Below are 26,132 nucleotides of genomic sequence, written 5' to 3' on the forward strand. Positions count from 1 at the left end.
TCAAGACAATGCAAGACTCATGTCCCCATCAGACTAAGGCCCAATCCAGCTGTCACTGAAATGTGACAAGAGTCCTACTGACTTCAGTGGAAGCAGGACTGGGCCCTCTGCAGTTCAGATTACTGATCTGAGCCGACTTAATGAATATTAGCTACTCAGGAGCCAATTGCTCTGCCATAGGGGTCCAAACCTGTTCCATTTTAGTCACTGTGCACTCTGCAGGGTGCAGTACATTCAGTTCCACAATAGGCAGCTTTGGGAGTTGGCACACATTGTAGCGTGCTTTGTCCACAAAGCGCTGCCATGAACCCAAACAGCAGGAGTTTCAGAACAGGCCTTCCAGAATTAACGCAGAGGCTGTGGGTTCTTGAAAACCTCAGGTTTTGTGCATTTGGGTACATGTTGAACAACATCTACCTCACAATAACTAGTTGCATGAGACCCCGCCAAGCTACATCCCTTCACATCACCTTTCCTAGCCCTCGATGCCAGCAGCAATGCCACTGCAAAATGCAAAATCCTCACCTCTTACACCTGGTTCCGCTGGCTTGCAGAATGAATCATCTACTACTTCAACCAGGAGCAGCAGGCTAGGCCCGGAGCTGACTCAATGCCAGCTCAATTTCAGTTTTCCCACAGCAGAAGTGGCAAGCCGGGAACCATTTTAGGACTGGATGTGGTCATATCAGTTAATTCAAATTCCCTTTGGAACGGGCTCCCTCTGCAGCATGTCAGTGATGAAGTCAACTCAACTCCTGCCTGCCTGGAGCCTACTTAGATGGTTGAAATAACCATCATCATCAGGGAGCCTTGTTGTGGGTGAACAATCTTCCTATAAAGAAAATCCAACTTTGATTGTCTATTCTCACTTTTGTTGTGGCATAATAAAAGTCCACGGAGCCTGTGATTTATCACTCAGGCACTAGTGCCAGCAGCTCTATAAACTGTCATTACTCACCATAATTCTAGGACTGCCTCTTCAGCTAAAAGGTTATTAAATTATCATGGTTATTGTCAGGATGAACGGACCCCTGCTTCAACAGAAGAGCATCATATTCCCAATCTCATGGTTTAAGGGTCAGGTTGAGGTTTCCTTTATGAACTCGGTAGTTTCAAATTGCATCAGCCTCAGAAATTGGTATGTTTTCTTTTCTAGAGATTTATCCTAATTCAGTTGTATTACTTCTTCCAATAGGTAAGTGATAAAGAAGAATCACATTGGAATGGTGAAGGATCTTGCTATGAATGCTTTGAAGGCATTTCCTCTTCATTATGAACTGAAGTCTTCATTTTAAATGGAAAAATTATTTGGAAAGCACTTGCTCTGTTGCCATTATTTCAGGTCCAATGAAGCATAACTTTGATTCAGTGTCAGTGGAAGATATTTTGTTTTATTTAAATTTTTTCCATTGGATGTGGCGCTTTTGCTTAACGTCAACATTGTAACAGCTCCAGCATCCATGTAAACAATGCTAGACTATCATATCAAGGCTTTGTTTTTGAACAAGGTATTCTTATCTAGTTATGATTTATGATGGTCATGAAATCATCCAACTCATCTATCAACCCCTGGTCCAAAATTAAGACCTCAATAGCTCTCTGGGGGATGCAAAGTAGTGTGGGACAACACAAACCACACTCCAGCATCACCCAACAGACATTTAACCTAAAACAAAATATCAAAACAAATCTACTGAACATCAGCCGACCACAGGTCATAAGCTTTGTAGATTCTGCAGTTCACTGGACATGCCATTGGTCACATACTCACTGGTAAGTATATTTTGCTTCTGACATATGATAATCCCCATTTGGATAACTACGCACGCCCATACCTCAGAGAGGTACTCGATCACCTTGGCCTTGATGGGGGTGATCCATCCTGCCTACGGAAAACAAACTTATCTTCTATAACAGAGTTTTACTGTGACACAGAAAAGCAGGGAATATGGAACTAGCATCCATGCTTATCATGTAAACCATCATCCCCTCAAAAAGAGATAAGCTAGACCAATTCTCTCCATTCTGGGGGATGCTGCAGAACATTCATAACATAAGAGCTCCTTTTATTGTAAGTCTACATCCCACAATCTAGAAACTCTTCACTGATATTCTCCCTCCCATCTTCTTTCCTTCTTGTCCCTTGGTCTCTTCTCCCTTTACCTCTTATTCTCCCACCTTCTGCTCAGTTTTTTAGCCCACACAAATCAATAAGGTCTCAAATAAATCAATCATTGCCTGATGCTCCAGTGGGCAGATGCTCACATTATTCTACAGTTTACCTAACTATCGCACACTTTGGTCCCCACTGAAACTTTAATTTGTTCCTTTCTGGCTCCTATCCATTGTTGTGTGCACACACATTGAGTGAATTCTCCTTCAGTGGACTTTGACCAAGCGTATCTGTAATATTATACATTGTTACAGACTTTCCAAGTACCACAACATACAATAAAATGTTGAAATCTGAGAGCAGCCAAGTTTCATTGCCATAAATATTTACCAGTTGGCTCCATGTTGTTGGGACGCCTATTCCGTCGTTAGCTTACGCTATTATTATTGTTGTTATTTTAAGTGTTTTAGCATACATTATAGTCGCCCTCCTTTTTCTGGAGTCAACGCCAGGAGGGAAAAAGGTTGGCTGGGAGTTTTAACTCCAAATTTCTTTAGTAAATGCTTTGAGTTTTCCTGATTCTAAACTCCTGCTCTCCATTTCTATTTTGCAAGGCCCATTTTATTTCTGTAGCTGATCATAGGACAAACTGTTGGCAAACAAATCCACATGTGGCCTGATCTGCACTGCTGAGGTCAATGTGAGTTTTGCCATTGACTCAGTGGGTAGATAAGGCCCATTACTTTGCTCTCTGAAAACCAGCTTCAAAGTATAGTTTTAATATACTTCAGTAGTAGAATTTTTTTTTTTGCATAAGAACAAAGTTTTACAATGAAAAGGGACAAAGAGCCCCAAATGTTAGACAATACTAAGACACTGGAATCGGGTTACTTGTAAGGTTGCCAGCTGTCCAGTTTTCAACTGGAATGCTAAAGTCTGCTAAAAGTCCAGCCGGCGGTGCAGCAGGGCTAAGGCATGCTCCCTGCCCATCCTGGCTCCACGCAGCTCCCGGCAGTGGTCAACATGTTTGGGTCCTAAGTGCAAGGTCAGCCAAGGGGGCTCCGCGCACTACCCCTACCCTGAGCACCAGCTCCGCAGCTCCCATTAGCCGGGAACTGCGGCCAATGGGAGCTATGGGGGCGGTGCCTGTGGGCGTGCACAGAGACCCCTGGCTCCTCCACTTAGGAGCCAGACATGCTGGCCGCTTCCAGGAGTCACATGGAGCCAGGACAAGCAGGGAGCCTGCCTTAGCCCCACGGACTGGGAGCTGCCTGAGGGAAGCACTGCCCAGCTGGAGCCCAAACCCTGCACATATCCTGCATCCCAACCCCCTAGGGCAAACTGTTTAGACGTAGCCTTAGGCAAAGAAACGTTAGACTGCGATAAAAAGCCCCCAGCACCGACTCTCGGAGCCCAGGGCAGCTGTGGGATGGTCTAAAATACAGATGTTCAGGCTTGGGCTGGAGCCTGTACAGGTGGGGAAAGTACTAGAGTGATATGACCTGTGACACCTGTTTGGTCACTATGGAAAGGGGGGGGTCAAATGCTACTTTCATTCGCAGGGGTGTGAATCCTGAGTGACTATGGATTTACACCCTTGTAAATGGAAGCAGCATTTGCCTCCTTTGGTTAGGAGTGATTACTGTTATTAGTTCTGAAACAGATTGAATTATAGGGCATTAACAAAAGGGACACGATCGTGGCTGCCGGCTGATTTGAATTGATGGATTTCTTCATGGCTTAAAAGTTCCTTGCTTGTTTGGTATGCCCATCTCCTTCATGTAGTATTGTATTGTATTGCTGGCTGATAGCTAAAACACTCAGTTTCATTGTAGACTAAAGCTTTTTGAAACATTTGTATGCAGAATGTGCACATGAATTATGCTAACTATCAGTGCTTATTGATTTCTTTTTAAACTCTTAAAATAGATGTTTGCGCATCATGATGTTTGAAGAGTGGGGTTTTGTTTTGTTTTTTTACACAAGGTGCTGCATTTAGACTCAGTAAGAGCGTCAAGCATTAGTAGCATAACTTTAGATGAACTTGTCAATAAAGTATCCGGCCACATTATTTTAAACTATATTTATTGGTCCAAATCCTATTGTGCTTTCAGTTTTTACTCAGCCAAAAACTCCTAATAGGCCCAGTTCAGATCTCACTTGCATCACTGTAAAACCTCACTAAAACTAATGCAATTCTTCCAGTGTAAGACCCATGTAAGGGGGATCAGGACCAGAGCCATTGTCCCTTCCCCTCCTCTGTACCCCAACAGTGGCACCTGAAAAAGGACCTCCACATTGCCCCACTGTCTTTTGCCTATTTCATTACAACGCTTTCTTTGTTTCCTTAGACTATGAAAAGTGAAATTCTCTCACTTTGTTAGCTTTACTGCAGATTAAGTCTTAAAGAACCATGCGGTGGCGGGGGAGAAGGGGTCTTTAAAATTTTCCTGGGTACATCTCTATCTAGAAGTGACTGCATCCAGTTTAACTGCTGGCAATTCCAATAGCTTTCATCATGGGACTCCCCACTGAAGCCAATGAAAGTTTTGCTTACAGATGAGCAGAAAGATTGGATGTGAGAAACACAGAACATGAATATTGTAGTGCATGTAGCTACGAAACAGACTGCTTTTGATTTACCAGAGCTGCACATTTCTAAGAACTCCCACTGACTCATAAATGCAGCGAATGCAGTTCTCAGCATTTGCTGCAGTCTTATGTAAGTAGGCTTGGCCAAATTCAATTTGTATAATTTTAATTGATGATATCGACATCTATTGTTAAGCATTTTTTTCAATTTTTATACATTTAAATGTTCACACAGTTGCCAGAAGAAAAAAAAAGGACAACTATTTCATGACAGTAGATGTTGAGATTCAAAAAATTTAAGCTTTATAACTAGGGCCCTACCCATTTCACAGCCATGAAAAACATGTCACAGGCCGTGAAATAAGCCCTTCCCCATGAAATCTGACCTCTCCAAAATCAGCCGGGCTGAGGAAGGACAGGACTTGTCCTTCCCCTGCACGGCTGTTATGGGCGGGGGGAGATCAGACCCACCTCCACAGACAGTGCAGAAGTGAGGGTGGTACTAGGCTGGGCACCCTAGTTCCAGGACTTCCGCCCTCCTCCTGCGGCTCCTGCCTGGGCTTGGGGCTCCCTAGTGAAAGGGCTTCCACCCACTGCTGCCGCCGCACCCCCATTTGTGGCTTCTGCCAGGGCTCTAGGCGCCTGGGCTCTGAGTTGCTGCTCCCCCCTGCAGCTCCTGTCGGGGCTGGGGGTGCAGTGGCTGCAGCTCCTGCCTGGCCTCAGGGACCTGGACTTGGGGCTGCCACCCCCACAGCTCCAGCCTGGCTCAGAGTTGTCCCCCCGCAACCCCTGTGGCTCCTGCCCAGGCTCAGGCTGCTGTCCCACCCCTCATGGCTCCTACTGGGGCTGGGGACATCCAGGTTCCAGCCGGGACTCAGGGCTTTCGCCCCCCCAAAGCTCCTGCCCAATCTCCAGGCTTCTGCCCCACCTCCTGTGGCTCCAGCTGAGGCTCAGGGCTGCTGCCCACCACGGCTCCTGACCGGGCTCTGGGCCACCCATGCTCAGGCCTTCTGCACTCCCTCCTGGCTCCTGGCCAGGCTTGGGGCTTCAACCCCTGTAGCTCCTGCCAGGATCTGGGCACCCATTTTTCAAATTGTCCAGGGTCCCTTGGCACCAGCCCTATGGGCCCATGCGTTAATCCACCACTGGCCTGGACTAGCAGCTAGGAGCCCCCAGCTGGGGTGCTCCCAACAGCCCTGGGGAGATCGGATCTATCTACACCTCTGGGAGCCTCCTCCAGCTGCAGAAAACTCTGCAGCACAGAAGTGAATATGGCAATCATGCAAACCCCCCTCACAACAGCTTTGGGGGACACATACACGATCCCCTTTTGGAGCAGGACCCCCATGGTTACAACATCCTGAAATTCTCAACATCACATGTCAAAACTATACAAAGTAAATAAATATCCTTAAATCAAACTAATAAGTTCTCAAGCAGCATTTTTCTTATCTGTAAATTTTAGTTATTAGTTGATGGAAATATTTTTTCAATAGGTTTGTGTGTTTATGATGAAATCAACTTTTCCTATATTTACTAATAGAAACGTAATCCTTCTGAGCCTATTTACTATGCTCTTTCTGGGAGATTTATGTTTTCACAATGATGTTGTTTTTATTAATGTATTTTACAGTGACAGTCTGTAAGTGGCTTTTTGTATATGGAGACATTTCTAAAAGAAAGGTCATATTGATAACATTTACATTAGTTCCCTCACCACACAGAAACCAGATGATTAACATGCGTCTAAGTAAGAGCAGATGTTCTCTCTCATAGGGTCCTATTCTGCACACAAGTCTGCAAGGCAACAGAGTTGCATCTGAGCCAACAGCATGCAGAATAGAACCCTTCTGATCTGTTTGCTTTTTACAGGAGGAAGCAACGGCACAAGACAATGGAGAATCAGGCCACTAGAGTTCAAACAGATTTATGGTTTTTCATTCCTTTTCCTGCCCAAGGAAACTTTCTAAATCATAACCTGGTTCAATAAATTAAAATAACTACATAAGAAATCACGGTTTGGATATACTCCTAAGGAGAGCACAAAGTGTTACCCCTGATTGTCAACATTACATGACTCACTAGCATCTGGATATTAAACAGGTTTCAGAGTAGCAGCTGTGTTAGTCTCTAAGATGCCACAAGTACTCCTGTTTTTGCGGATACAGACTAACAAATTTATTAGAGCATAAGCTTTTGTGAGCTACAGCTCACTTCATCAGATGCATAGAATGGAACATATAGTAAGAAGTATATATACACATTATATACATACATACATATATATATATATACACACACACACACACAGATAAATTGGAAGTTGCCATACAAACTGAGAGGCTAATTAGTTAAGAACAGGAGTACTTGGGGCACCTTAGAGATTAACAAAAGCTTATGCTCAAATAAATTTGTTAGTCTGTATTTGCAAAAAGAAAAGGAGTACTTGGGGCACCTTAGACTAACAAATTTATTTGAGCATAAGCTTTTGTTAATCGCTAAGGTGCCCCAAGTACTCCTTTTCTTTTTGCAAATACAGACTAACATGGCTGCTACTCTGAAGCCTGTAATTAGTTAAGATGAGCTATTATCAGCAGGAGAAAACAAAAAAGCTTTTTTCTCCTGCTGATAATAGCGCATCTTAACTAATTAGCCTCTCACAGTTTGTATGGCAACTTCCAACTTATCTGTATGTTTATATCGTCTTCTTACTATATGTTCTATTCTATGCATCTGATGAAGTGCATTCTTATCGCTCTAATTTTTATGGAAACCGTTAGTACAACTCACTGGGCATCCAGACACTGACCAAATAATTTTTAATGAAGTTGCAGCTTTTGGAAGGATTTTAAAGATTCTGACTCACTTTAAAAAAAAAAGTATCATGTTTATTATGATAGTGCTTGGAGGCCAACCAAGAACGGTGCCTCTTTGTGCTAGGCACTGTACAAACATATGAGACCGTCTCTGCCTTGAAGAGCTTAGATGAATCTAAATAGACAAGACAGACACAGGACAGAAGACAGGGATAGAACATACATTCTGCTTGTATCCCACCTTCCAGCCCTATCCTGTTCACATATGTTTTCCAGCTCAAGTTTTGTAGAACCCAATGCTAAGCCCTTAGCTGGATACCACGGGCATGTCTACACTTCTCACTAAGCCCAGGCTCTGGCTGAGGTTTGAGCCCAAACCCTGCTTCCATCCATACACAAATAAGTCTGACTCGGATTAGCAAACCCTCAGAACATGGGTCCTAGGAGTCTGCTGGGGTGAGGGAGGATCAGAGCCCAAGTCCTGCTGTAACTCAGGTCCAAGGCCCATCATTTTGCAGTCTGGGGGCAGGTCAAGCCACTGACCTGAATCAGAAGTTCTGCGGAGCGCAGTATGGACTTGTTAGCACAGACATGAGACCCAGGTCCAGCAACTGTAAGCCAAGATTTACAATGCAGTGTGGAGGTTCAAGCACACGCTTGGAAACACCAAGCCCATGAGCCCAGGTCCCAGAGACCTGGGCTTAGAGAACAGTGTAGACATACCCCCAGGTTAGATTTGGTTTTCATGTCTCTTCTCAAAGCTATCTGAAGTAGAGTTCCAGAAAACATTATAAAACATTGAAAGTCAATTTTTATCATTTGCTTGAGGGATTTAAATAAAAAAAAAAAAGTCGTTTCAGTTTTTTTGAAACCCTTTAAAGGGCTTCTTGAGTACCACCACTGCTAACATACATGATCTTCTTCATCCATCAGGTAAATTAACCTGTAACAGATGTGAACGCAACAGAGAAAGCCATTACATGCCACACCACTAACAGTGTTGTTACAATTATGGTACGGGTTACTTAACTGGATACCCAAAGGTTACAGAAAAAAAACAGAAAGGAGAAGACTAGAAGAGGAACAAGTTAAAAAAAAAAAAGAAGAAGAAGAGTGGATTTTACATGCAGTTTAACCCTGACCATTGGCTTCACATTGCTCTCCAGACTGGAGTCGCCTTGGTCCTGACTCTCCAGAGAGAGTCAGAAGACCTGGCGGTGGATTGGGAGGGTGACAATGGAGGCCATCTACAAGAGGGTCCTTAACAAAACGATCTGCCAAATAATTATGTCCGAGAGCTCCTCACCTAGGAGGTGCCAATCTTAAAGCCAAGAGCAGGACATCTGCTTGAGATCTATTTAAAAACAGCCAAGCTTTTTAGGTAGACATTTAATTAACCAATCCTTCCCTTAAATTATGACTGGAAGATTTACCAGTGAACAGACATGTAAGCCAAAATCCACTCCCCACATGCTTAGAGAACACTAAAGAGAGAGATCTCATTACCATACAGTCTTTTTAAAGAGATGGATCCTTGTCCCATTACCCAGCCTTTCTGAAGAGTCACAGGTCATCCTGAAACACCCACAAGTCCCTCTCGCAATCCAATCCACCAGACACCTGTAAGGGATGAGCTGGGTTGTTAGATTGTCCTTTCCTGGGATAATTTATAATGGCCACTTAAGATGAGGGGGGGGAAAACTCAGATTTGGTTTAAGCTGGTGCAAGTCCAATGATTTCAGTTGCACCACCTCACACCAGCACTGGATATGGGCTAGGGCAACTATTGAAACTGGTCACCAGTACAGTTTCATTTGTACTTCATGTGGGTGCAATCCTGACCCTGCTGAAATTGACAGGGACACCCTAAATGCGTAATAAAATTTCACTCTCTGCTACATACTTGTCATACTTTAAATCAAGTAGCTGCCGTCAGTGCATTGCAGGGTTTGGTTAGTACATGTGGTCACTAACTCACTCCTGGCAATGCAGGTTCTAAGATGACCTCCTTGAAGAAGACTGTAGCAAGAAGAAGACTCACCCGTGTGGCACCTCCTGCTGGTCATCTGGGAATTAGCTTTTTTCCCCAACTGCACGCAGGTGTCTCACCTGCAGCTGGGCCCATGTCCCTCCCAGGCCCCAGTGCCCCTTTCCCTTGGGATTCTGCCCCAGCAGTACCCCAACTCTGGGTCTCCCCTCCCCAACCCTCTAAACCCACCTTACCTCAGTGGCTACTGCCTGGGGCAAACTGCAGTCTAATGGCCACTCATCATCGGCAAGGGGTCAGGACCAGCTGCCTCTGCCTATTCCCAAGCTGCCCCTCTGTAGCCCCAGTACCTTTCTGTGCCTTGCACAAGGCCTGCAGCCTGGGGGTTTACCAGGCTGGAGCTCCCTTCCCCAGCCCTGCTCCACTTCAGGTACTTCTTAGGCAGCTAGCCCTTCCCACTCCAAGGCCAGAGTGAGACTCTGCCAGCTTCTGGCCCACAGCCCTCTTACAAAGGCCAGCTGGGCACTGATTGAGCTGGCCACACCTGTGGCTGCTTCCCTGTATCAGCCTAGCCTTTCCCAGCCACAACCCTCTCCACGGCTGCTTTAACCTCTCCCAGGCTGGAGCGGGATGACGACCCCGCTACAAAGACGCACAATGAATATATTGGATTAACCAGCAACACCTGTATATAAATTCTACACGCCAAGAGTTGTCTGTCTTTTAAAAATATTACTCTTCTCAAAGTGACATTAACAATCAGGTTTCCTACATAATTACTCTGACAGAACCTGGATTGTCACTCTTAATGCCAAAAGTTATTTTAAAATTCATTTTAGCTGGGTACATTTTTGTTTTCTATTTCTATAACTTTTTGCTATTTAATATAGATACATCTTAATGACTAGCTCAGCTGCTTTAAAGTAGATCATTTACTATTCAAGGAAAGAACAGAAGAGCTTTTGAAACCAACAACTTTTATGTCTTTGTTAAGTATATTTTACAACACCTTTAAGTCCTTTGCCAGGGATGCCTTACAGGTACTTTGAGCTTCAGGTTGCTTCTTACTTCTCAAGATCCCGCCAACAGAGCCTTGTAGAGAATATTATCAAATCAATGAAGTAGTTAAAAGATCACAGGTATTCGGAAGACACAGAATAAATGTAGAGTCTAAAAGACTTGACCTAAAGAACTGAAATAGGCTCTTCCTCGGAGGGTGCCCATTACTGAAATCAGAGAGTTAACATTTACGCTGCCCTACCATATTTAGGTGACCCTTCGGTATTTCAGACGTGGGAAGTTACTGGAATGATGCCTGATGAATTGTAAAATACTTGGCATCACAGACCATGTAGGGAGACTCAAGAAAGCCTATGCTGAATTAAGAGGAGTTCCGGAATACAGCTAGACTTCCAAAGTTTGGGGAATCATTTAATAAACAGAATTTTAACAGGGAGGTCAATTGTAAAGAAATTAATACAATTTGAAATGGAAGTTACAGCAGCATGGACTGCCAACCTATCCTCTCCATATAGCCTGACACCAAAAATACACCAACGTCAGAGTATTAATACCCCCATTATTACAGCGGTTCTGCACTACAGTACATTTGTGGCATGTGGACTCAGCAGCAAACAAATACCTTGGGTAGCCTTTCTCTAGATAGCTGAGGTATTTGGATCACTCAGACTTTTTACAACTGGCTATTTTTTTAAGCCAATTAATTTAATACTCACGAAAGATGCCAGCTGCACAGTGCTGGAGAATGATGTCCTGTTTATCCACAGATAGCATAGTCAACAGCAGTGCAAATTTCTTCACATTGCCTTGCAGCAGTGTGCCTGTATTATCCACAGAGACCATCGCTAGAAGTTCAGGTTACCAGGCCTACTCAGTCTTTATCCTTCCGCTGAGACTGCCAACTGTGTCAGGTAATGCCCATTGTCATGGTGTTTTCCTTTGGCATGAACACCACATATTGAGGCTAGGGGTAATACCTGCCTGGATGTGAATAACTGGACAAGTTCTGGTCTCAGCGATTATTGATACTGAGAGCCCACAGACAGCAACACCCCTGTGCAGAGAGCCAACCCAAGGCACAATATAGGCTGCCCCTGAAACATTCATAGCTTAGGTAGAGAGTAAGCCACAGCACAAGCATTGTGCTAGCCCTCTCTCCCACACTATGCATAACAGAAAGGACACCACAAGATCTGAGCTGCAGAGCTTCCTGATCATCTTTCTGTCTGCCTGACACCCAGCACCTCCCCAAGCAGGGGCAGAAGGAGAGGTTGACCTAGCATGCACACAGTCAAAGAACCCAAGTGATCTCCAGAGAGCCATACAGATTGCAGGAGAGCTGGGGGAAGCTCTATGATCACCTGCTTCTCACCCTCCCCTGGCAGAGACAAATTCATAGGGTTCCAGTGATGCTGGGGACCAGACCGAAGAGGTGAAAAGCTCCCTCCCCTGGTTATTTTCTTACCCCAGCCAAAAGTCACTTGCACCGCCAGAGGGGAGAATATTACCCAGAATTTGGCCTTTGGTCTTCTGGAATCTCTGTAGCAAAACAAGTTGTTCTACCTGAGCATAAGTAACATGGTGCTGTAGAATCTGTACCTCTTCTTTCCGTTTGATGGGTATTCCTCCCTCCCAACTACTCACATCATAACCACAATGAAGATTATAAATTAACCATTACAGAACACAAGCTGTAGTCACCCTGCAAGAGCCGTATGAGAAAAATTAGTCACCTTCACAACAAGCCTTCTACAAATCATAAACATGAGGTATTGAATTTCTAATATAGATGTGTTCTGATTGGAAGAAGTATTCCTGGCCTGTATTTCAAGATTATCCAGGCTCTCATATCATTGGCACTGAAGATACGAACATCACATAACTAGACAGCAATTTAAGAATCACTTCTGTCCAACAGTGTTTCACCTACTATTGTTACTTGCAACACCATCATTTAGAGAGAAAAATATACGTTTGTTTGGTGCACAGTTTTTGTTACACGTTTTTCTCCTGAACAGCAAGTTTCTAAATGGTCTTTCCATGCAGCAACAGAGCAGTGAAGAACATTCTAGCAGACAGACATATACATTCAAAAGCACAAAATTGTGCGGGGCTTCAAGGGCTAGGTTTGGGGCCTGAAACTACTTTAACACATATAATTTGCCTAGATTTCAACTTCGTGGCATCCTGGCATTAACTTTGCACTGAATTTTCACTCTGATTGTTAACCTATTCTTCTTCTTTTGCCACCTTAAATACCTCTCAGTAGATGGCTAGACTGCTGTAAAGTGGGTCATTTACCACTCAGAGGAAGGACGAAAAGCTTTGAATCAGATGTGTTTTGTGCTGCCTCTTTTCAAGAATAGCATGAGGCACCTGTGATTCCATTAGAGCAGAGATTCTCAAGTACTTTGAGCTCTTGGGGATGTCTATGAGATAGATAGTCATGCTGGCTCATTCCATTAAATTCTCTTCCTTATTCCTTTCAGTTTTCATCATTCTCAAAGGGCCCATGTACAGATTCTCTCATGTGAGACATACAAACCCATACGTATGCTCGATACCTAGCATTCACACGTTACACAGCCTTTTGTTTCATGTGGGTATTTGCCAATCAGCATGGCATCTCGGTGCTTTCATTGCACATTAAAATACAAAACTAGGAGATAATCCAGTTCTAAGCAGAATAAGGGAGTGGTGCACCATGCCTGAGTGGTCACTAGACCCTGCGTAGGTCAGGCTGCTATAGAAAATAATTTCCAAAGATGGGGATGCTCATCCGAGACCCTGGTACGAGTCCTGGAATGTTAAAATTGGGAGGCTCTTGGATCCTGGAGTTTAAGTGTCATGACATGATATACGGCAAGTGACAGCGTCACAGAACATTCAGGGATTAAAGACCACCACCGGCTGGAATTACACCCAGAAGTGAACAGGGCCCGTGGGATGGATATACAACAACTGGAGGTGAGCAGGTCCACTCTGCACTGGCTGAAGCTTTCAGGTGGACTTCAGGCTAACCCTACGTAGAATGCATCTGGAGATGGCAAGGGTGAGGATGATAGCTTCCAGGATCACATTAGATAGGAGCACCCTGGCCAGCAATAGATGGATAGGGACCCTGGGCCACTGAAACTTATTTGAGAAGCCAGGAGCAGCAATGGATGCAATCGAACCTTCAATGATGAAAGGCAGGTTGAGTCAATTTATGTAGACTAACTCCACCCACTCCTGTAGTACATCCCACTGCCTTATTCAGGTGGTGTCACAGCCCATTTATTTTCATCCAGATCTTTACCTAAACAAGGTACAGGGGCAACAAAGAGACCAAAGTCCCTGAATTAAAGACACAGCACTAGGTATGCGGAGTATATTGACAACACTGCAACCCAACACACCTCTCAGTTTCCCCTAGGTGCATCACAGCCCCAGTGAATGAGCTGAATGACAAAGCAGGACACCTGAAGGATGCCACATATGAGAACCTGCAGGGAAGATGACCAGTCATCTAGCACTGCCCTGCAAGCCCTAACAGAGGGGAAGGCACAAATATGCCAATGAACCAACCCGCCACATTGCTGGGATCCATGCCAGGCACGGAGAGGGAGTCGAACCCTGAAGCTGAGCTCTGCATTACACAGCTGTGTGTGTTTGGTCTCAGGCAGAGAACACAGCAAGATTTAAGTAGGAGCTTGGCTGCGCAGGGAAATTGCCCAGCAAAACTAGAATGTAGGCTGGGGCAGCTATAACTCCACATGGATGCTATTCGGGATAGAAGCGACCATTCCAGTGGGTTTCAGAGTAACAGCCATGTTAGTCTGTATTCGCAAAAAGAAAAGGAGTACTTGTGGCACTGTAGAGACTAATCAATTTATCTGAGCATAAGCTTTCGTGAGCTACAGCTCATTGCATCGGATGCATACTGTGGAAAATACAGAAGATGTTTTTATACACACAGACCATGAAAAAATGGGTGTTCATCACTACAAAAGGTTTTCTCTCCCCCCACCCCACTCAAGCTATTACCAACAGGAGAGTGGATTTGGGGAGGGGGGCGGGGGGAGAGAACCTGGATTTGTGCTGGAAATGACCCACCTTGATTATCATACACATTGTAAGGAGAGTGATCACTTTATATAAGCTATTACCAACAGGAGAGTGGGGTGGGTGGAGAGAAAACCTTTTGTAGTGATAAACACCCATTTTTTCATGATCTGTGTGTATAAAAACATCTTCTGTATTTTCCACAGTATGCATCCGATGAAGTGAGCTGTAGCTCATGAAAGCTCATGCTCAAATAAATTGATTAGTCTCTAAGGTGCCACAAGTACTCCATTCCAGTGGGGTTAGTCTGAAATAAAGGTCACTTGTATTCTTAAGTGAAGAGCCCAAACAGGGAGTTAGAGCAATGCCGGCACCGCCATGGTAGTATAAATTATACTGCTCTCGTTCTGCTGGTCACTTTTCCCAGGTAGATAAACCTTGATTTACAAGTTGCTGTGGACATGCCTCTATTTATTGATCTAACAGAACAAAGGCTAAGAGCCAAAGGGAGACCATCCAGCCTTTTGATAGAAACATCACTCAAGAGCTCGGTGCTGGCTCTTGGACAGTTTTCAGGTGCCGATTCCAGAACTTACCGATTAGGGCACTGTGACCTACAGGAAACCTTCTTTTCCTATGCTGTAAATGGGAGGAAATTAATGTTCTTGCTGCGGGGTTGTATCCAGACTGCCAGAACGAGAGCAGCTCTGCCACTGAATTACTTAACGTTTCGCGTCCTGCCAATTCAAATCACACCCAATTCCTTTAAAAGGAGTCAGCAGCACGTGATTAAAACCTTCCTTTGGGAAGCAAAGAGTCCAGGAGTTGAACGAGTCCAATCAGAAGCCCTTAAAACAAAAAAGGTGGCTTAGGGCTTCCAAATATAGAACTGTATGATACTGCCAACTGTCTCCCCTCATTGGCACCTTTTCTTGGATCTGCTGTTCAGCTACATCTAGCAGCTCTGAAAATGGCACTTTTCCACATCCTATCCTGCCTCGTTTCACTAGCCCAGTATCCTGTCTTCTGACAGTGGCCAGTGCCAGGTGCCCCAGAGGGAATGAACAGAACAGGTGATCATCAAGTGATCCATCCCGTCGCCCAATCCCAGCTTCTGGCAAATTGTGACATTCAAATCATCACAGTCCAGGTACCACTATAGTGCAGCAATGTTTGTAAATATTTGTTGGATTGTCTCTCAAATGGAAGGGAACTCTTCACCACAGAGTTAACCCGAGTATTTCCCCAACCCCCCTTCCCTTCCCATCCACACACAAAACCGTGTCACCCAATTTTTGTGGTGCATGAAAGCCGGGCTAGCTGAGGGAGTGAGTTAGAGCCCAGGTTCTTCTTCAATGGCAAAGTGGGCTGGTTAGCACCCTTAGTGAAGATACAGGGTAAGTCACTCGAGAGCTGCAAATCACTTCAGCTCTGTGCCTCAGTTTCCCCATCTGTAAAATTGAGGGACTGATACTGACCTCCTTTGTAAAGTGCTTGGAGATCTACTGATGGAAAGTGCTATTTAAAGAACTAGATATTATTATTATGAACGTTATAGAGATAGCGTGGGGGGAGGTGTCAAACCACCACCTAAGTCAGTTCTATTCGCTGCCCAGTTTTGTTGGTACTTGGGACCCCAAACTCTTTACAAAAAGAAAAAGCTGCAATTGCCCTTGGTTCTATTAACAGACTGAGCCTTTGAAAGGAGGAAACACTCTTGTGACCCAGTTTTAAGCTGAAGAGGTAGAAATGGCTACACACGAACAATTCATAAGATTAATGGTCCACCCTAAGAATTCCATGTGCTTTGGAAGGAATGTGTCTCTTGGTATATCAATAAACACAGATATGTAGAAGGGACAAGAGACTGCTAGGGAGGTGGGGATCTGCACAAGGGAGGCTGGAGAGGACCAGTACTTTGTAAAGGGCTTGTTTGTTGCTTGCCCATTCCAGTTGGTTTTATGTATCAGTTTCAAACTTTTTAGAGACTACGTAAAATGACTGTATTGAGGACTGTCCTCCAGGATCTCCTCTGCTTCATTCCCTTTACTTACACCTCCACACTACTCTCAAAGGCCTTGTCTAACCTAGGATTCAGGCTGATCTAGGTAGCCACATATAACAGCACCTCTGTTCCCGCTAAGCTGCGCAGTTAGGCAGCTGTCCAGGAGTGATTCATATGCTGTGCACTTGATTAGCAGAGCCGCGCAAATCTGGTGGCATGCGTTCAGGTGCCCCTCCCCACTGCTATTTTGCAGCCACATTGCTCCTGCAGCTGCTCCCAGGACCCTCGTGCTGGCTGTGCAGAGCGGTTGGAGGCGGGGGGGTGTAGTGGGAATGCTGATGTCAGGGTGTCCCTGGAGATGATTCAGCCTTGATTAGCCAAAACACTTAATTATTGATAAGATACAAATGTGTCTACCTAGGGATATATTTGCTAGACTTGCAGCTGGTCTATCCTCGCATATTAGAGGTTGGAGGGGAAAGGTTTCTCATCATTCAATCTATCTCTCGCTAGGCCAGAACATATTCCCTGGTTACAAGATATAGCTATATTCACATAAAGTGCACTCTCTCCATATATATTAGTTTATATGCTCATTGTACAACTGAGCACTGAGCAGCTTAGAGGTAATGGTTACTATTTCCAGGAGGCTCTAGAGAAGAGAGATCTGAACCATGAATGAATGAAAGAAGAACTGTTAGTTCCACCCCCCATCTACCCTTCATGAGTTTTCCTGATGTTCACCCTGAGATCACCCTGCTCATTTATTCAGGTTAAGATGTATTCATTCTCAAAGGCTTTGTTTTTAGCTCAACAAGAATGGATTCTGTTAGCATGAGAATCATCTGCCCTCTAGCAAAAGGCAGAGTAGGAGATGTGGAAGGGGAGGGAAGGAGAGGGGATGGAATGGGGGCTACAGAGCCCAGACTTTCCAGCCATGCCAGCCTAGACTAAACACTACTGAATGCATTTTGTTTTCATGTCTCTCCTTAAGTCACTATAGCAGATCCCAGGAACTGGGCTCTGAAAAAAGAAACTGACTTAATTTGAAGTAAAACAATTAAATTTAGACACTAGCCACTTAGACATTCAATTGGAAAACGGAAGACTGGCTGACAGGCATCAAAGTCCTGCCCACCCTCAACTTGTAATGTAGGCAGTGGAAGTAGAGGGCTCTGTGCAGCTTGGAGACTGAGCCCTGACCATTGCATGTTGGCTTCAGGGTACGTGCTTGGCAATACCAGCAGATAAATAGCTGGCATTGTCATGGAACACCAGTGGGTTCTGAAAAAAACTGTATTTACATTATTTCAACATTATTCAAATCTGAGAGTGAATATTTTGAATGTTGTCTAATCAATTTTCCTTTAAACCAACCAAGATCAACACCGGACTTTCCTCGGAAAGTATTTCACCAACCAGGGGGAAGTGCCACTTCTCCACAATCCCACCCTCTCTCAAACCGTGGGACCCTGAGAGGGAGCCTTCCTGCTCTCCACGTTCTGCAGTGCCCCTTCCCCCTCACAAGACCTTGCCACCTGGTGCCCCTCCACCCCTACCTCTTCCATCGTATTTCTCAAGAGAGAGTTCCCCCTTACCAGCTCATAGTGGGCAGACAGCCTCATACTCCATGGCCTTGTCCTTCTGCCATTGACTGGCCTTGCTAATGGAACCACCCCCCATCTCAAGGCCAGCAACCCTCTATCCCAGGCCTCTGGTGTTAACTGATGTTGCCAGCTTCACTGCTGCTTCTTGGCCTGAGAGAGCCCAGAAGCGAAGGGTTGAAGGCCAGGTTGGGAGGGTAAATTCCTGGCAGAGAAGAGGTGAGGCCAGAACTGGTTCAGCGACTTGGGGGAAGGCTCAGCTTCTCAAGGTAGGGACTGGAAGCTTTCAAATGCTCCCTAGCAGAGCTGGTGGAAAAATCTGGTGAAACAGTTTTCCCATCAGAAAATCCTACTTAGTCAAACCTGAAGTGTTTTGCCGGAACATGTCAATTTTGATGAAATGTAATGGAAAAGTTCCAAAACAATTTGAGATGGAGAATTTCATTTTCCTTACTCGTTTTGTTCTGATGTATTCTGTATAGATATTTAATATTTTGGAGCATCATCAAAACAGAATGGTTCAATAAGGCCATTTGAAAGTTTTCCAGAAAAAGAAACACTGGGATTTGGACCCCATAGCCCGTGTGTAATGGGTATGTTCTACAGAACTAGGAAGAGACTTTTAAAGGCTAGGAATTACCAAAGTAGCTCAGACCTGGAGCCTAACACAGTGTCCAGAAGAAGCTTCAGAAGAACGTGTAAGAACGGCACAGTAAGCAGATGTGTGATGATCGGATTTCCCACCTACACCCTTTCACAACTCTAATCTTTATCTCCAATAGTTACAGATGGGCTTAAACCCTGAAACAGAAGCTTTAGAGTAATGCAATATGCCTTTCTCTTCCCCTTTCTGTATAGTTCCCTATGCCTTCCCCCTGGAGTGATCTGCCTCAGGCAGCAGCAAAAACACTTCAAAATGCCATTTGTGCAACAGACTCAGGCAACATGCCCAAGCAAGGTGAATAATGTCAACATCCAGGTGACCCTGCAACAGAGGCCCCTTGCATTCAGAAGCAGAGTTGCTTTCATTCTTGGAGGTTGTTCTGTAACCTCTCTTGGGTCTAGACTTAGTTACATTTCCAACAGCAAATGTTACTCCCACCATTTTCCCTCCCACTCTATGAAATACATTAAAAAAAAAAAACCCTCGAGTAACAAAAGAACAGAAAGTTAATATTGCAGGTTAAATATCTTCGCTTTATGGTTTGTTTCCTCCCCATTACCTTACCCAAGGATTATTCGGCTTGGATTCGCTAGAGTTAACTGGACTGAATGCACTACAAACCAAGTAACTGATAACTCTGAGGTCAGAATTATTTAATCCGACTAACCCAGAGACGCGCATCTGCAGGACAGATCATAACGTATGTCAGTCGGTTAAGCCTCTGTAACTGAGCAGGCACTAGCCAATGCATCCTTGTTATACATGCTTCTGGCCTTTTTCAGAGCCATTTAATACAGCTTGTTGGAAATTAGATTTGTCTGATTATGTTGTATCCAAGAGCAGGTACTGGCCCTGTTTTAGTAAATAAATAAATAACTCAAATAAGGATTTAAAGTGACAATTGTCTCAGTCTTCCTTCCAATGGCCCTTTGTGTCTGGGCACCATCTAGGGCAGGGCCCAAATCGGCAAGGAACTCAATACATCCTCTCATTGACTTCACTAGGAGCAGAGGGCAGCCAGCCACCACCTATTGTGAGGTACCTTTGTAGGATCAGGGCCACAGACTGCAAGGTCTTGGGAGTAGAGGCTGTATCCATCAAGTACCCTGCCCACTGTGTAAATACATACCAGTACTCCAATTGTTAAAATCTTAGCTAGAGTTACATTAAATGCATTAACTTACCCCATTAAGATTAAATTTGTAATTCTTTCTAGGAAAATATCTGCAGAAATAAAATCCTCAATGAGGCATTCAGGGACAAATACAGAGGCAGTGAGCAAGGTGATAGAAATTAGACTCCAAGAGTCTCCTACACAGATTATTAAGGTTGGACAGTGCCTATCACAAAGGTCTAGAACTTAGAGTTGCCAGCTTTCGCCATTGGATTGTGAGTCTTGCAATATTGGGCATTTTTCTTAAAGCTCTAGCTGGTGGAATCATGTGATTCACAGGACTCCCAGCTTCCATAACAAGAGTTTCTAGTCATCATGGTTACAAAGAAAAAAAATGAAAACATGAACCCTACAGGCTTGGAAACAAAAAGCAACCTAAAACCTCAATATTTCATGATTTTTAGACAGTCTCATGATATCTGAGCATTTGAGGTCAGCGAAACTACTTATCATCACGATTCAATGAGCGAAAAGGAGAAGCCCCGTCCGACTTTGATACATCCCTTCTTCCAGGTCCCACTCTGTGTGGTAGTTACACCCTCTGAGGCGCCTTTATAATCGATACCAGGGCTGGAAGCAGGTCTAAAGGAGAATAAGTTAAACTAAACTAACCCACAGTCAGGATCTATTCGAGCTGTGCCCTCCCCGTACTGTTGTATGGCTGCGAAACGTGGACACTACTCCTTTCAGAGTGGGCAAAGCTGGAGGCTTTCCACACAAAATGCCAACATCATATATTGGGCATAAAGTGGAATGACTTCATCTATAATGCAGATGTTTATGGTCGCTCCCGTCTACAGACAACTGGGGCCATTGTCACAAGACGTTCCAGCGTTCTCCGGGTGGCTTGTAACATCCGGGATAAAATTCCAACAACCAAGGGGTGGAGGCAGCCCAGAGGCAGACCCCCTATTACGTGCGTTCATTAAGTCTATTCCAATGTTGGACTCTCAGGCTATCAAGCCCTTGTGGCCATGCAGGAATGAACCAAATAGCAAACGATCGCTCCAGCTGATTGTTCGGCTAAGCGTTGAAGAAGACAAACTAACCCTTACACATCACCCACTAAGCCCAAGCTCTCCTTTCACATGTGGAGCTTCATAAGAAAACCCAGCAGGCTAAGAGGAGAGATCGTTTGCCAAAAAAGGCTGTGCCTTCCTTAGGGGACAATAAATAAAGTTGACACAGCGGAGGCGTGGATCTGGGATTCAGCACAAAGTTCATTCATGCGACAAACAGGATTTCCATTTGAAATGTTCAGTCCAAGCCCCTCAGAAGGCAACGCCTCCCTCAGTCATTCAAAACCAGATCAGCAGCTTTAAGGAGCAGGAGTGTTTGTACAAGAGGAATTTACATTCAGGCTTTGCTGGGGCATCCACCAAGTACTCATTCCCTCCCCAACAAGCCTAAAGCATAGCCCAGCCCTTATTAGTAGCCCTTCAATTGCCATGGGTCCTGGGACGGGACTAGCCATCACTGATAGAACACAGAGAGACCAGGCTTGTTAAAAGAGGGTTTTCAGAGTAAGGGCTCTTGCGTGGGAAGGCCATCAGAATCCCTGGGGAGGAATCCAGAGAGCAAACCTTTCACAAGAGATGCGAGTAGCCGGGTCATAAAAACAATAGCAACGCCTGGATTATGTTAGGGTGAAAAGAGCATGAAGTAAAGACAAGTGGGAAGGATAGGTCCAACAGTGGCCATAAGCCAATATGGTCAGGGATGCAACCCCATGCTCTGGGCGTCATCCCTAAGCCTCTGAGTGCCAGAAGCTGGGACTGGATGACAGAGGATGGATCATTCAGTTATTGCCTTGTTCTGATCATTCCCTCTGACACACTTGGCAGTGGCCATTGTTGGTTCATACTGGCCTAGATGCACTGCTGGTCTGACTCGGTATGGCCATTCTTCTGTTCTTATGAAGGGAGGAGGGTGGTGAGAACAGTTCAGACAACGGGCACTTTTACAAATTGGGGACCCACTAACACAGCCTCTGGGCACCCCATTTTATTTGCGCAGCCCCACAATTACAAGGGAACACATTTCAAAAGACCCAAAACAAAAATGCCTTCAATTAATTTCCCCTTCATTTAGGTGTCACTGCAAGTCTGCCTGCTCAGGGGCCCTGTTTCAACATGTGGAACATTCCCAGGAAGAACTCTGGGTTTTAATATATTAAAGGAAACTCGCTAGACACTGGAAGTAAATATCCAGACTGAGTAGCACCTGATGTCTGTTCAGGGGCAAGACTGGGACTCTCAAACCCCTTTTGCGGCTCGGAGGATTGGAGCGGTAATGCTCTACATAGGTTAGGTGGAAAGATGGGAAGCCCTGTTGCATTGCTGCAGAAAGGAAGGAAGAGGGAAACAAGATACGTTGGAAGATTATGAAGTGCGACAAAGGTGGACAAGTCACACAGAGGAAGAGAAGGAGTCAAATCCAGAGTGAGAGAGAGACAAGCTCCTCTATCCACAAGGATCTGAATCCAGCACAACACTTGGAATCATTTCAGTTTGGGAACAAACAGAGGACTAGGCTGGTTTGCCTATCCCTAGGGCATAATATTTCACTCCTAAGCACAATTTAGCAGCTGGCACAGGGCAGCATTGTGGAGACTGGCAACCCTCTCAGACTTTACTTGTTTAAAGAAACATCCATTGTGATTTGCATTATGAATATCAGCCTCAAAAACCGAGAAGAATGCTTTGCGGAAAGGCATGTTCAAACGCCAAAGATAACTAGGCATTGCTGAGTGCCTGGGATGAATACTTGGCATCTGACAGAAAACCAGAGGTCTCAGAAGGTGGGCTCAGCATATTGTCTCCACACACGTTGCACCACTTTATGCTGGCAAAGTTATGCTCAGCTATATTGGAAAAAAGGCACTTTAGACCAGTATAGTTATTACTATATATGAGGGGGAATAAGCTACTCCAGTATAAAGGTGCCTTATACCAGTATTACTGCATACACTGGTACAAACCTTACCATGTAACTATCTGTAAAAACAGAACCCACACAATCCCATCCAAACTAATTCTACTGACACAAAAGCTGAGTGTAGGCCAGGCCTTGATAGGGCTGGGCTCAAGCCACAAAGCTCAATGGGAATGGCCTCAGTGCTCCTGTTCAGACTTAGCTCTAGCAAAGGAAAGAGAACAAAGCAAAACAAGAATGAGGGTGACCAACTTCTGGAGAGGATACAGAATCCAATTCTGTGTCTGCCCGTGGTAACCCAGGAAACTATAAGCTCACGGATTCCGCACAAAATCACGAAAAGGTTGATATGGGATGAAATTATCAAAGAAGTAAAAGATGGTAGCAGAATTAATGCCAATAAATATAGTTTTATGGAAAATTGGGTCTTGTCAAACAAATGATTTTTTTTTAATGAGGTTACAAGTTTGGTTGATTAAAAGGCAACTGTACTGCCAAATATTTTGAGACTTCGGTAAGGTATTTGATTTAATCTTACATGACATTCTGATAATGAAAAACTAGCACTACACAAAAGTCACCGTGGCCCATATTAAATGGATTAAAAATTGGTTGAACTAGTTCATTTAATTGGAGCTACACCAATGATCATTTGACCCAATGAGCTTTCACTGACATTAAGACAGGCAGCGTCTTTTCATTCTGATGATGGAACATGAGCCAGAAAGAACGGCTTCGCTCTCAGAGTTCGAAAAAATAAACCCCAAAACACCTTTTTACCAGGAAGCTAAGAAAGTGCAATCTAGCATCACTGAGACACAGTAAAATGGAATCTTGTTGCCATTGTTACGATCAATTTTCAGAGCAGAACTAAATTTGTGACACTTGTGCCATTCCCTTTTCTGGTAGGCCAGAGAGGAATTATTGTGCCCAGATTCGAAAGTGAATGTTCAAATACACATTTAGCCAAACATCATTCATAGGTCAGTGGAAGGGCATGTACTTTTTGTACATGTACTTTTGAAGAGAGTGGGGGTTTTTTGTGCCAGATACTGCATAACTAAGGCAATCAGCATCCCACAACACAAGGGGAAGATACATAAGTGAAGAGAGAAAGAAAGCCAGAGTGAAATGGACCAGTGCATTGCAGCGCTTGACATTTCTTCTTCTATCTTCGTTTCAAACAAACATTCTGTCGTGAAGCATGAGGGATACACGTGAGGGGGAAAGTCACATTTGCAATGGCCTGTAGTGTTAGTGAGAGCTGCAAATATAGATCATGAGGCTAATATACTCAGCAGACAGCAATAGCACTAGACACACAGTCCAACAAAGTTTCCCAAGAGTCTTTAGCTCCCGTCTAAAAATTTGCATGCTGCCTCAGCAGATGCAAAGGTGTGAGTGAGAATTACGCAGTAATCATGAAATTAAGCAAATTAAGATGTGAATTAAAAAAAACCTATCTACAAAAAAAAAACAGATTCATTGCTGTGTATAATAGTGATTTTTTTTGTAACTATAAATACAGAAGTGGGGAGAGAGAATAAAACATGAATTTGCTAGAAAAGAGTCATAGCATAAACTATACTGATCAGCTCTTTGTCGAGGTCGTTAGTGTGTCAGGGACCACGGTGAACAGGTGCAGCTCCTTTTGTTGTCACACATGTATCTTTCAAACACCACTGGTAGAGGGCTCGACTGTAAGACTTCACTCCCTGCATAGCGAAGCGGGTCCCCCTTTACTGCACAGACTGGGCAACTGCTGTTGGCATGAGAGCAGGAACTTCTCATCCTCTGCACCTCATTGTGAGTGAGAACATAAGAACGGTCAGACTGGGTCAGACCAAAGGTCCATCTAGCCCAGTATCCTGTCTACTGACAGTGGCCAGTGCCAGGTGCCCCAGAGGGAATGAACAGAACAGGTAATCATCAAGTGATCCATACCCTGTCACTCATTCCCAGCTTCTGGCAAACAGAGGGTAGGGACACCAGCCCTGCCCATCCTGGCTAATAGCCATTGATGGCCCTATCCTCCATGAACTTACCTAGTTAGTGGGCAGGGCTGGAGCAGAGAGGGGCAGGCAGTGGGAAGAGCCTTGGCTCTGCCCTGCCCCTCTAACTTGCTGTCCAGAGGAGTTGGCCAGGTGAAAAGGCAGGGAGTAAGCAGCTTCAGGAAATGGATGAAATATTTCACCAGGGAAGGAACTGGGACTGAGTGACAGTTTGCCTCTGGTCTGCTCCTGGGGTGGTGCAACTGCACACTAGATCAAACTCGGAGCAGATTGTAAATTATAATCTAGCCCAGGGTGTGTGTGTCCAGTAGAGGCTGGGTGTCAGCAACCTGGATATGGGTAGTCTGACCTAGTGGTTACAGCCAGAGTTCTTCCTAGTGGTTAGAGCCGGGCCAGGAATCAGGAGACACAGCCAAGGGTCAGAGCCAGAATCAGAAGTCAGGCAAGGGAACAAGGCTGGAAGCAAGACAGACATAGAAGCAATCGCTGGAAGAGGCTTAAGCATGGATCAGCAAGCAACAACCTGCTGCTGGTGTGCTTCCGAGCACACCTGCTGGTTCCCCCCAGCCAATCAGGCAGTTCTGCTGGAGCTCACCTGTGTTCATTGGTCTGGCTGGAGACTGAGCTAGCTAGTCCCAGGCTCAGTTGCTGGCTCTCATTTCTGACACTGGGTTATGCTCTAGGATATCCTAGGAGCTGCCGGCTTGAGCAGTACTTCTTAGACCCAATTCTCCCACCACCACATACGAGCAACTTCAATGGAGACCTTGCTACTGAACCTACACTTACCAGTGCTGTTCAACATATTCATAAATGTTCTGGGAAAAGGGGTAATCAGTGAGGTGGCAAAGTTAGAACATGATACAAAACTACTCAAGATCGTTAAGTCCAAAGTAGACTGTGAACAGTTACAAAGGGATTTCACAAAACTGGGTGACTGGGCAACAAAATGGCAGCTGAAATTCAATGTAATGCACATTGGAAAATCTAATCCCACCAATACACACAAAATGATGGGGTCTAAATTAGCTGTTACCACTCAAGACCGATCTTGGAGTCATCAGGGATCATTCCAACATCTACTCAATGTGCAGCAGCAGTCAAAAAAAGCTAACAGAATATTAGGGATAGATAAGAAGACAGTAAATATCATCATGCCACTATATA

The 26,132-nt window shown here is 44.7% G+C and overlaps 1 protein-coding gene across 1 annotated transcript in view; it reads right to left on the reverse strand.

Annotated features, from left to right (window-relative positions):
• The window catches only part of GPR50 (G protein-coupled receptor 50), a 73,836-nt gene that overhangs the window by 41,348 nt on the left and 6,356 nt on the right, over positions 1–26,132 (reverse strand). The window lies entirely within an intron of this gene.

Source organism: Lepidochelys olivacea, assembly GCF_965140295.1.
Source record: "Lepidochelys olivacea isolate rLepOli2 genome assembly, chromosome: 9".
Classification (NCBI taxonomy): domain Eukaryota; kingdom Metazoa; phylum Chordata; order Testudines; family Cheloniidae; genus Lepidochelys; species Lepidochelys olivacea.